Below are 13,334 nucleotides of genomic sequence, written 5' to 3'. Positions count from 1 at the left end.
AGCTGCATTATGTACGGAAAGTAAAAATAAAGACAAGCGAGCAAGGATATTGAAATATACAAAAAGCGCAGGTGTATTAATCATGACTGTATTGCATGTAGGGTAGGTCCTGCTGTTTAGCATTCTGACTGTCATAACTTCTGAAAACACTTAATGGAAACACTTACTGAGACACTTAATGGAACTAGGCTATTATTAATGCACCTGTGCTTTCCTTATTGTGTCGAGTAAAAATGTCTGCGGTTAAAAAAGGTTGGGGAGGAAAAGATTTCTAGTAAATGTGTAGGTATAGGTAATTCTTACACAGTCCAAACATAAAAGAACAAAACAGAAAGCTCTATAGAGACGGAAGTGCATTCATCACATTTTTAGACCTCAGGGTTGTGCATTTTGGTAGTGCTGCATGTAAATAGAACACTCCACAGGATACCTTTTAAGAAAACATCCAGCAGGTGGTAATAGTCTGCACTGCAAAATATGAATACAGTGGCATTAACTGCATAATTGGAACTTGTTGAATCATGATATCTTATTCTGGAGGCCAAAACATTTGGTGCCTTGTGTGTTTTTTGGATTAATGTGAATACTTCTAGCAATCATCAAAGCTGTGCCTGCATTTACAGCATGGCGCTCCTTTGCTACCTCTAAAGTAATGTTAAACAATGGAGCAATCTTACTATATTTCATAGAGATATAGACCACAGATACACAGGGATAAGAATCCTCCACAAAATCTGCAAATTATTATTTTTAAACAGTTCCAGCATTGAAAAATGTAGTAGTATTGTTAACACCATCAGTTGGAGAGCACAGAAATACACATGCAAGGTTTTCTGATTACAGTTAACAAGCTGCGTCTGTCGTGTTAGTAAATTACCCAAAGCTGAATATCATGTCTTAGTTTGTGACCTTGCACTTAATTGCACATAAACTGAGCATGTCATATTCAGGTGACTGCACCTGTGTTTAGAACAGCACAACTTTTGTCAATCACTTATAAAACTAACCATACCTATAAGGAAGAAGACAGTACAGTGCAGTTGGTGTAGTTGTGAGGTCATACAACAACTTATTTCTTGGTAAAGATTGGTGATTAAATAATCCCTTTGTTCTCTGTGCACCGGTTGTTTTTGTTGTTGTTTTATTTTGTTTTGTATTTTACATACCTTTTAATGCATAATGGGAAAAATGTACATCAATTATGTAACTTCATTAGCCTTTTGAGAAGAAAACAAAACAAAAAAAAAGCCAAGTGGCAGAGGAAAGGAACATGAGCTGTATTTGCTGGCTTTTTGAAACATGGATCTGGACCATTGACAGGTGGTTGGAAACTGTGCTACCTTGATAATGAGATTCAGGAAGGTCTTTGCTAGTAACTCAGCCAGAGGGTTTACCCAGGCTTATCTGCAAGCTGTACCACACTGAGGGAGAGAGAGAGAAAAATAGAAGGAAAATGGGAATTTTGGGATAGACACTTGTCTTTCACAGTAAACACTTGTGATGAATATTGAACGTTGCTTCCAGTTTTAGAACATTAATCACATTTCTAAGTTGAGTAAGTGACAATTTCAGCCTCATGGTACCATCTGGCTGTGGTAAAGCATTGCCTGCAATTATAAAAAGATAATATGTAGGTGTTGATTTTCTTACTTTTGAATTATTAGTGCATAACCTGGACAAAGCAAGTTCAGTTTATTAAAATTTGTCATATCATATTTTAGATAGATATTAGAAATGAAAAGCTTGGTCTGCCAAAAAACTGTAATTTCATATTAGCATATCATAGTTGCCAGTTGGTGACAAAAGAAAATGCCAAATTTTCTCACGAAAGGCTCGTAATTATTGGTGGGACAAAACATTGATAAGCTGACCATTATTAATATATGAGACACCCTAAATCGTTCCTCTGTGTAATTTAACTTGCTGGAGTCACCAGTTCATGAGTCCTTCTCATGTTGCCCTCAACTGAATGAGGGTAAAGTGCAAGAAAGTAAAGTAACTTTCAGCGACGAAGAGGAAATACACAGGGCAGAAATGACAGACACTTTGAATACATTGGAAAGCATATCAGAAAGCCCATTAAATACATGGACACAACAAAACTGACCAGTGAAAATAATAAACACACTGGTACCATGCAGTGGAAATACACACGATCCCTGCTTTTGCCTTTTTAGGAGTAATTTTTCTTGTCAGTAAAACATATGCTGTGAGTCATTGATGATTTTCTTGCAGTATATCTTCTTGCAGAATTGCCATTTTCATAGCATTGTTACCAAAGTGTTGTGATAATATGTACTGTGGGGAATTTAAGGTTGTATTACAGAAAGTGTTGAGATGACACAAATTTAATAAGAAGACGGGTCTAGGTTTGAACCTGATGATCTGCTGAGAGTTTGCATATTCGACCTGTGTCTCTGGATACTCCAATTTCCTCCCATAGTCCGAAGATATGCATGTTAGCTTAATTGGTGATTCTAAATTGGCAGGAGGTGCAGAAGTGATCATGAATGATTGTCTCTCTGTGTTAGCTATGGTGATGGACTGGTGCCTTTTCCAGGATGTTCCCTGCCTCTCGCCCAGTGTCAGCCTCAACTCTAATTGGATAAGTGGTTGAGAAAGTGGATGGATGGATGTTTCTGCAAATAACTTTTTGGTTCATTAGGTGTGCACAAACATGAACAATTACACTGTTTCACAAATGTCCATGAAATGGGGTTGTCAGTAGGGCCTCTCCCTGAAAGTCAGAGCTTTAAAGCATCAGTCAAAGCCTCATATGCGTTTAATGAACCTGTTTGTTCTTTGTACTATAGGTGTCTGAGAACTAGCTGCAGCCGCTGCGAAGTGCATGCTGGCATCGGTAACTCTGTGTATGTAATCAGTAATAAAGTGTGTGGATATGCATAAGCTTCAGTATAATGGCTATACAAATGCAAACGTATTTTATGTTTGCATGACATTGCATTAAGTTTGACAAGAAGTGGCTAAAAATAATTTCTTAAAGAATGAATTACTGTAATTTATTAATATATGTACACAATATATGCACCTTTTATGGTTTCACTTGTTTGTTTTTATGCATTTACAATAACAACAAATCAAAATGATAAAAATGAAAAGAACAAACGTTTTAATTGATCATAGAGAACCACTGAATACAGTTAAGCTGAAAAAGTTCTCATTGACAATAAGCAATGATTTTCACTAAACTGGACAAATGTGAAGTTGTTGACTAAAATATTTCCTGTGATAATGGATTTCCTAGACAAACCCCTGACATTAGATTTTTTTTTTTCTTTAACTGGACTAAAAAAATGTCCTTGTTGGCATGACTCCCCAGGGAGACCAGAGTGATGGATGGAATTCAGTAGCAAGTGACTCTGCCAAAACCACCTGCTCATAGTTTTGGTGTCAGGTTGTTGATGTGATGTAACCTTGCCTCGATAAAATCAAGGGCACCATCCACTTATAAAGCCCACTTAAAATGTAACCAACCAAGCTACCAAATTTTTGTTGTGTTCTACATGACTTGGAAGTTAAATTATAATGCCTGTGTAATCCTAATTGACGAACATATGAGGGGTTACACATACCATTAAATAGGAAACAAGCTACCTCACTTGGAATGTGAAGTCCAGGCTTAGGAAGATAATTGCCTGGCTTTAGCGATGCTACTTATTCATAATAAGCATGTGAGAGTGGCAGCTCTTTGTATATGACAAATTGGTTACACCATGAATGGTATGTATCGAGAGCATTTACACAAATGTTTTCGAATTGTATTTTGGGTCTCCTGTTTTTGGTACAATATTTATTATTGCACACAGCTCGTCAAGTATTCACACAATGATAACAGAATTCCTGGCAATTTGTTTAGGTGGCTAATTATATAATTGTACAGCTGCTACTGCTTGGTCCTTGTTTCTATGCAGTGTGCTGCTCTCTTGCTTGCTATTTTTGTCTTCCTCTTCAGTCACACTTGACAGTTGGCCAGCATCAACTACCGAACATCAGAGAAAAAAAAAGTTATGACCAAAAAAAAAAAGTTAAAAAAAATGTCAGCTCCAGGGATATTTAGTAATCAGGTTACAAGGATGAAGAAAGGAGATTAGATTGCCTCTTGGTTCAGTGCTCTTTTCCATGCTGCTGCTCCTTCTCTTCATATCTATTTAATTTTACATATTTATCAGGCATTATTTGTTACTCTGAGGACTATGGGCGGTGAACCTTTCTGTCTGACATGGCTGGAAATGGCACAGCGGTAATTGTCAAAAGCCAAAGCTAGAGAAGTGCATATCGCAGTGTGTATGTGTGTGTGTAAAGGAAAGGAGAGGAGGAGAGAGAAAACGAAAAGGGTGGGGAGGTGCAGTGAGAAACAGGGAGGGTGTATGTGTGAGGGAGGGGTAAGGCGAGAGAGAGAGAGAGAGAGAGAGACAGCAGGAGAACGAGCGGCTCGCCTCATTCCGCTGCTTTCTCAGCATCTATTCTGTGAGAGTCTATTCTGGAGAGGAGAGCGCTACCGAACAGGCGAATAGGAGAAGGAAAAGAGGACAAAATCCACTGATGAGGGAGCATATCGAGGAAAAGAACACATAATCTAGTCTCACTGGCATGTGTTATCACCATCTATAGCTTTGGTGGAGGTCTGTGAAAGTTTCCATCCTGGGGGGACACCCTCCCCTTGTTGTGGGGACGAACAGCAGATGCTGAATTTCATTCCTGAAGGCAGGGGGAGAGCTGTGAGGACCGGCTGGATTCACTTGCATTGGAGCTGGTAGTGCGCACCAGAAGAGATCCTACAGTCTCTCGTTCTCCCTTGTCTCTCATAAACGCATTTTCCAGTAGAATACCTAACATTGTTTAGCTCTGCCAAGGTGGAATATCAGGGAGAACCAGCCCAAAAGAAATTAATCTAAACCAAGGAACTAAAGGGTAATGGATTATGCACAAATTCACTGAAGGACATCCTGCTCACAAAAAGTAAGTTCAAATCAGAAAAGGCTTTTAGTTGGTTTCTGATTTTAAAAGACTTGTGGGATTTTTGCCCTTGTTGTGGAGCAGAACCAATCGTATCTCATGACAGCTTGGGGACTATAGGATTCTGGATAGTATTTCAAGGTAAGAAAACATCCGTGGCTTCTTTTATATTAAAAGCACCCTTCAGGTTTTCTGTGAAAGGGGCAGATTAGGCAGGCGAAAAGCTCAGCATGAAAGATGCAGTGACGTGGGAAAGAGAAAGCACTATGAAAAAGACGGATCTTGTCTTTCATTGTATTTAATCAGTTTTACAGAAAGTGCAAAGTTAGAAAAAATGTACAACTACACAATGAGAAGCCCCGTGGCTTTCAGAGAACAAGATTGCTTTTTGTGACGGCTGTGAAAGACTACTCCCCTCTGCAGAGAAGAATGTGTCTATGTGTATCTGCATACTTGTGCATGTGTGTTTGCTGAGAGGGAAGATGCCTGCCTGCAAAGCAATTCATGCTTTACTTCCTTGCTATATATTGGTTATCACCAGGGGAGGCTGCAAGTGGAAGGGGCATAATTGCAGTGGTTGTTTGTTCGCATCTTTGCAACACCTAGTATCAGTGAGAAGGGAATTACTTTTGTACAGTAGCCGTATTTTATTCATAAACGTGAGGGCCTCAGCATTTTAAAGGCTGCCTTATTCCTTTTATCTGGCCACAGATAAGTGATTCTGTCTGGTATTACACCAGCTCAGATGCTCTACATCACACTTTCACCTTCAGCTTCTATGTATTTCTGAATCTGTTCTAGCAATGCACTTTTGTGTCTCTTTGCTTTTTCCCCAAATGTGAAAGTGATGATAAAGTGTTTTTCTGTTGATGCTCTAACTTTTTTTTTTTCCAGATGAAAATTTAGACTCTTTCATTAGGCGGTGTAGGGTCTGACAGAGAGATGATCGTATATGTTTTTTCTTTATTGGAAAGAGTGAATCTGCTGCCCTCTTGATCAATACCAGCCAAGTGCATGGCTATCTCCTTTTGTAAGGCAACGGTTGAAATATTTATTGCTTGAGCATCCTGTCGGTTCCCTGAAATATTTAAAATAATTGAATAATGAATAGCCTGTCTAAGCTGTCAAAGCCCAGTTTTTGGCCTGGGCAGATGATTATAATGCCATCTCCTCATGTAACATGCCAAACAGTGACCATTAAATGCCTTTGCCTCTGGATATAAAAATTTCACAAGAAGTGTTTCTCCTCTTTCAAAACATCCACTGGGGGGGAGTGGAGCCTGATGGGAAGTTGATGACAGCTCCTGTGTATCTGCCATTGACTGCCAATATTGGCTAAAACCTCCAATTGTTCCAGTGAATGTATAGTGTGTTTATTTAGTATAGTGTGTTCTTTGCAAGCTCCTTTGACTACGATGACCTGGATGACTGAGAACCTTCACAGACGTATAGTGTGTTTGTAAGAAACTGCTCTATTGAGTGTTCTATTGAAATCGTGTTTAGCGTTCATTATGCTTGATGTGTGTTTGTTTACTCTTTAAACATATGCGACCCTGTTATCTGTTCTCCCTGCTCTATTCATTTAATCCAGTGATCTATATCTGCACTATGTGTTTGTTCAATATGCAACGTCGTGTGTACATATGTGTGTAAGAGAAGGCGTATAAATAAAACGAGTTTTTGTGTGTATCTGGTATCTGTGTGGGTGTGTATTTGTCCAGAGCTCTGAGCTTCATCCCTTTTGATGTTTTATTGAGCGTTAACCATAGTAGGGCTGACGCATTCCCTCTGATATGGAGTAGCATGGTTAAAGGAACACACAGACACTGACTTTGCTCACCTTTGTATTTTCTTTAACTCTGAATTAGCAATGCTATGTCTGCCTCTTTTGGCCCTTTAGAATTGGGAAATGATTTGGTCCAGGTTGGTTCTGTATGCAGGAAGTGTGAAGGTCTGAGCATGCATGTCTGGATGTAAGCTAGTAGGGTGTATGTGCGCTGTGGGTATACAGCCTGTATGGTCAGATGAAAGTGCCTGCTTGTGAATTTAGAGTCCGTTAAGGGGCTAGTATAGAGTCAGTCTTTCCTCTATTGCTGATTCTAGCAAATGAGTCAAAGACAAGGCCCTCCATTTGCAGTGATAATCTGTATCCTCTGAATCACGGGATGGACGCAGCAGAAGGACAGAGCCCTCTTCTACACTGTGATTATCCACTGTTGCTGACAGCACAGAGACAACAAGGAAACAATGTTAATGGCAAAAATGTTGGGGTTTTGATTTATTACTCACAGAAAGACAGCTTATATCAGTATGCATGCACGCGGGTAGGCAGCTGATATCTGACACACCTGCTTCCAAATACAATAAATCATTTGCAATCATGTGCATGTGTCAGTCAGATCACATTATAAAATTGTCAAATCATGCTTGATATCTTAATATATATGTTTTTGACTGCTAGTAGTACAGTAGCTTTTACACTGAATATTTTAATTAAGTTTAATAATTAAGGTTCATTAACATGAATACTGCATGAATATCTATATTATATATTGATAAACCTTTTTAAATTAAAGCATGCCCTGGTCATGTTGCCAATTTTTTGCAGATAAATTTTAGGCAGAGTAACCATTCTAGTCACTGTGGTAGTGAAAATGAACCTTTTTAGATTTCAAAAATGCTAAAATGTTGAATTCCAAATTTCCCTTTTGAAAGAAATGTTATTTCATGTGATTTTCAAGAGTTTCAAAGGTTTTTATTATTTTAATATTAGAAAAATATCCTGCATACCAAAATGGCAAAATTAAAAGTGATGGAAAAAAAGGTAAAAAATAATAACTTGCACTGCGACTTGTATAGTATCAATTAGATGTTGTCTGTATTGTTGGTATTGTGAGAGAACAGATGCATAGCAAGCATTATCAAAAACAAGATTTGTACCCAGAAGCAGCATATTTTTAGCCTGTCCATTAAGGACATGGGAGAAAAATCAATGATCACAGACTGAAACACTGGGTTTCAAATTTAACTTTTTCTTCTATGACCTCTGAATACAGTTAGAAACATGCACTTTGTAAATAACAAAATAAGTTGGGTTTTTTTCCAGATTTGTTTTAACTAATTTATCCATAGATTTATTTATTATCACTAATGTTGGTAGATTTGCCTTGGTCACATTTGTAGCACACATATTGTGCAGGCCCACCCCCTATATTTCATTACAAGCTGATATGTGTTTAATGGTTAATTGCAGTCAGAAAAACATTAACATAGTCATGTTAGCCCCACATCTGTAGCATATGCACCACCAGCTCTGAAACCAGCTTTTAGAGAGGTATGGTCAAGACCAAAGCATGACAGGATATGGATGATCTGCTGTGAGCTCCTTTGAATCCCTGATGAAGCGAAACACAATATGCTCGAACAGCTGGGTCATTTATGGAAAATGCCTACTCATCACAGTCCCCTCAAAGGAGGGGAAAATAATTCAGCTTTAATAGTGTTTGCCTCACAGAGAAAAAAAAATATATCTTGAATGACTTAGTTCATTACATTGACAGCTTGTTTATTTAAAAAAAGAAGAAAAATGAAAAATTAATGGAAGGCATATGGACAAACAGGTTACTGTTTAAACTTTACTTAATATTCTAATTAAAAGTAGCAAAATAATACTAATGTTGTCAATGCTCAAGTGTGCTTATTGTCAAATGCTTGACAATAAGAGGAGACTATGTTTCATTTGTTGCATTTCTTAAACAAAACAAAAAATCTTTAACATATACGTAAAAATACAGTAAGTGTATAGCTGCAGTTTGGTGATAAATGCTTGGCATTTGTTTTCTTTTGAGTTTATGTGCTAAGTGACTGCTGGTGGCAGTGTAGCCCTTTAGGGACAGTGTAACAGTGAAGGGGCTGAAGGCAGTCTGATGCAAGAGAACTGATCTCCGAACAGCCTCCACTGACAGTGACCTTGCTGTATGTGTCAGTTTGAAGAATGACCTTCCTGGACAATCTGCCGTGGGCAATGTATGTCGTATTACCTTTGGAAAGTCCCTTTTTGTGTGTTGTTGACAAGGAGCATTAGCGAGGGTCAAGGGTGATGTAGCTGGCTAAGAATTGGGGGCAGAGGATGTCGCACCGATGTGGCATTTAAGATAAAATAAAGGGGAAAAAATGTTTTGGGCTAGTTCCATGACCAAAGTGATGAAATTGGTGTCTTTTTGTTATATAACATCTTTGGGCATAATGTTTTACACTGACCCTATTTTGTAATAAAAGGAGTTGTGTCTCAGTATGTGTCACTAAGACACATGTAATTCATCTAGTAGCTATCTACCCAATAAGTGATTTATGGTGCAAACATACAAACACACCAACCAAAGCACTTAAGCGCCATTACTGACCAGTGTTGTTTTTTTTAAGCTAATTAAGAATCATTAAATATTCACACAGTAGAACAACCTGCCTATATCCTAATGGCACACGAAGATGGATACTAGTTCTCTTTTTAGCAAGGTCACCGTTGGAACTATCCATTTTGTATTTTGCCTCCATCAGCCAATTTAGGATGTCCTTACAGTGACTTTGCCCCCCTTCATCCTTTCTTTGCACCCTCAGTTTTCAGGTCTGAAATCAGGTATTTAGAGTATTGACCACTTTGCTTTTTAGATGGCAACAAAAATGCTTCGTCCCTCCTACCAAAGTGAATCCATATTCTTTCCTTTCATGTTTATAGCCCCATTGAAAGATATATTCACATAACAGATTATTAGTTTATTATAAAGATAAGAAACAAGATTTATTCTGCAAGTGCAAATTGTGTAAAATATATTCAGTACAAGTCTTATTGTAAAAATAACAAAAACAGAAACCTGCATTCGACAAAACCAAAAATCACTTATGCATTTAAAAGTGGCAGTAAATGATAATAGGGAGCTGTTTAAATTGTATTTTTAAACTGTGAGCTGCCAGGCTTTTGCCCAGAAAGGTTAGGTCATTACGTGCATAACAATATGCCCACTAATGCTTCACAGTTAGATCGGGATATGTCAGAGTGGAGTCTTTTCATTGTAACAATAGTGAAAATGTCAGGACATGGACGCTTTTATGCCTCTGAGGAGACTGTGGACTCTTCAACAGTACTTGTGTTTCTTACACTGGACAAGCTCCCATAACCCCGTTTTTACCAGAGTATGAAAGGCTCTCAGCAGGACAGTCGACCAGTGCTTGTTAGGGCAGGTCCTGGATCCTTGTCTCCTTTGGGCTTACAGCTGATATAGAACAAAGTACAGCTCTGATATTTGTTAGTTTCTAATGCTTTAAGGAGTCTGTGGAGAGGAGGATCCCCTATACACCTTAACACACCTTAAAATCTGGCTAAGAGCTTTTTTTGTGCTCTAGGCTTACAGAAGGGTTTGCTGAGTCTTGTGAATGACTTGTCGTTTCTCGTTGGAAGTAAAATGTTACTTAGCGAGTGCAGTTTAAAGCTGAAACAAAGAATAAAAAACACCCCGAATGTAATATGAATCCACAAAAGAGTTATTGGCACAAATATAGTTGTTAATAGTTTCTATAATTCTTGGTCATGTGTTTTATTGGGTTTCAGAGACTAATGTCCATACAGACCATTTAATTGCTACAAAAAACACAAAAAAGCCCCAAAATGATGAGATCGATTCATGTAAGGCACAAAGGTCTCATATTACACCTGCCCTGTTCTATTAAGATAGTGACAGTTGGCTGCTGTCCAATAAGCACAACGACCCAATTTCATAATAACCCTGCTCCTGAACTCCCAGAGACTGCAGTTACCTCCTGCTCCATTTCAGCCTGTTACGTAAAGTGCCAATAAATCAGGATGGTCCTGTGATTCATTGTTCCCCGTTTAATTTATTCCATTCTTTTTCTCATATTTGTAAAAACTCAGACAGCTTTAGTTAGTTGAGAGCTGTGAGAACCTTTGTCATGCTGTGACTCTTGGGAGGGATGGAAAGCACAGTAAATAGATATGAATTGCTCCTGTCCCAGCTTCTCTCCCTCTTTCGTATTTCTCTGGTTCCCTCTATTCTTTTTCCCAGCTGACTCAGTGTGTTACCAGAGGTTTGACTGTCCAGTCGAAGCTCTGGAGTGTTTGAGAGAGCTGGATAGAGTTACTGAAGGCTGTACATAATCGCCTCCCTGCTGAGGGTTGCTGTCTGGTGAATCAGTTACTTGTCTCGTGCAAATGTAGTAGACTCATATGAGTATTGATTTCAGGTTAAATGCTATATAACTTGACTAAGATGGCCACTGTTTCAACATGTATATATAGACCCATATCTGTTCATTTATTGTACAATTTTAGATCTAGAGATTTAGAATTTTAGATATTTTTGAGAAACTACATCCTGCGAAATATCAAGCTGCTATGAAATGAGAGCAAATGAGAATCTTTGTTTTTACTTAAATTTGTTATCTGTTTTTAGAGTGACATTCTCTGTGAAAACATTGCTTGCCCACTAATGGCTTTATTTACATAATGATTCATCATATTGAAGATGTCCCTCCGCTCTCATATTTGAATGCGTGTTGTCGTTAGGAAGTAATCTTTTTGTGTCATTCTCAAGATTTGTACGTGTTCTTAAAACATAAATATAATGGCTTAATAAATAAGAATGTGCCAGTCTGACTTTTTGGTCTATGATCATGTTTACTGTCTTTGGATATCATCCGATATAAATTAGTTATCTGTGCCAGTATTACATTAATAACCTGTAAAGAAGAGACTGCGAATGATTGTATTTCTGTATATTTCAAAATCAGAAGTAAACACTGTTTGGCATGTATTAATCAATCCAAAAGCATGGCACTAAAAAAATTAAATACAACAAAAAAAAAAAAAAGCACCCCAATCATGGAGGAAGAGGTCTTGAGAGAAATTTTGTTGTTCATGAACCCATCGATTCCATCTAAAGAGCTTGATCGGTGTCTGAATGGTTTAATGAATAAGAAATGCATGTGAATCATATGTACTTTGCAGTAAAACCTGTGGGAATTTTCGATATATTTGACAGCCATCATTCCCCAAACCGAAAATGGAATTTTTATAGAGCAGCGTTCTATCCCGTCAGTCAATTCCATAACTTGTGGAATCAACTGAATGCTGGTGGCTCTAATTTACTAGTTGCCATGTTACTTCCAGCATGCATACACCTTTAAGGGATTGTACTAAAAATATATGTACACATTTGCAGTACCGTACTCTACTCTGTGTAAACTAATGCTGTGACGTTTGCAAGTATTTCAGATGCAGCAAATGTGGCCCTGCCTGTGTGTTTCCCTCCCTCTCTGCACAGATTATATTTGGTCTTCCGCTTGTCTCATCAGATGTGTGACTTGAAATGTTCTTCCTTTATCGACTATGGCCAGCGAGGCATTTAGAGTGTGCTGTAAGCGTGATTGGCTTGAAACTAACTTGGACTGCAACAAAGCACTACAATTTATTGAGACCCATCAGAGCCACAGGAGTGACCAATCTGGTAAGTGAGTGGGTGAACGAGACACTCAGGGTACCTCTCCAGGCTTCCTGTCGGTCATGACTGCTGAGCTGGGAGTGGGACTGAAAGTTGAGATGTGCAAGGGGACAGAAGGAATGAGTGAGTGGGTGACTGGAAGAGCGAGAGAGTCAACTAGGTTACCTCTGGGTATGACTGAATAAGCGATTTGTATCTCAGTCACACGACGTATTGGTCTTTCTTAGCTTACTTCTTATTACTGGTGGTGAACAAGCTTCTTGAACAAATCAGAACAAATTTTCAGGTAAACAGAATCAAAACTACTTCCTTCCAAAAAGAAAGCTTTCCCATCACTGGTAGAAAGGTATAAACAGGTACATGTGCTATATTCCATGTCCAAACATTCAGGGTGTTGAAAATACAAGACAAATAAATAAAAAATGATGAATGTGTGCAACACAGTAAATGCACATGTCCTGAAAAACACTTCACACACAGGGATTTCAGCTTTCCTGACATGTTAGATATTGCAGGGATTTTTCTTTGATAAGCTGGGAATTAAAGCTCCAAATTTAAATATTGACCTTTACTTCCAAGTTCACAAGAGCCACCGCTATTGTCAACACGTGTAATTCCCAGCCTTGGATGTTAGCATGCTTTCTGTGAATTACAAATCAATGAACATAAATTAGTGTAAAATCCTCCAGCACTTAGGGCTTTGCTTGCAATGAAAGACTGAATAGGAGGGAAAAAGGGGCACCTCAGGGGATGTTTGGCTGTCCAACTCTGGGTCTGCTGGTCACAGCCAGGCGCTTATCCATACATATACACAGAGTCAGGGGGCTTATAGCACTGGCTCTGAAA

At 38.4% G+C, this 13,334-nt stretch overlaps 1 protein-coding gene across 3 annotated transcripts in view; it reads left to right on the top strand.

Annotated features, from left to right (window-relative positions):
- Positions 1 to 4,409: 4,409 nt before the first annotated feature.
- The window catches only part of lingo2 (leucine rich repeat and Ig domain containing 2), a 194,604-nt gene continuing 185,679 nt past the window's right edge, over positions 4,410 to 13,334 (top strand). The window contains exon 1 of one of the 3 annotated variants that reach the window (XM_040010433.1): positions 4,410 to 4,980. The gene's annotated coding sequence lies outside the window, so the exon portion shown is untranslated. Of the gene's footprint in view, positions 5,119 to 13,334 lie in introns of all 3 variants that reach the window. The other 2 variants (XM_040010432.1, XR_005693004.1) reach the window with 2 other exon arrangements.

This window comes from Simochromis diagramma, unplaced genomic scaffold, assembly GCF_900408965.1.
Source record: "Simochromis diagramma unplaced genomic scaffold, fSimDia1.1 OVJJ01000585.1, whole genome shotgun sequence".
In the NCBI taxonomy this organism is placed as follows: Eukaryota; Metazoa; Chordata; class Actinopteri; order Cichliformes; family Cichlidae; genus Simochromis; species Simochromis diagramma.
Note: the sequence above shows the minus strand (reverse complement) of the source record. Positions and strands in the feature narration are given on the sequence as shown.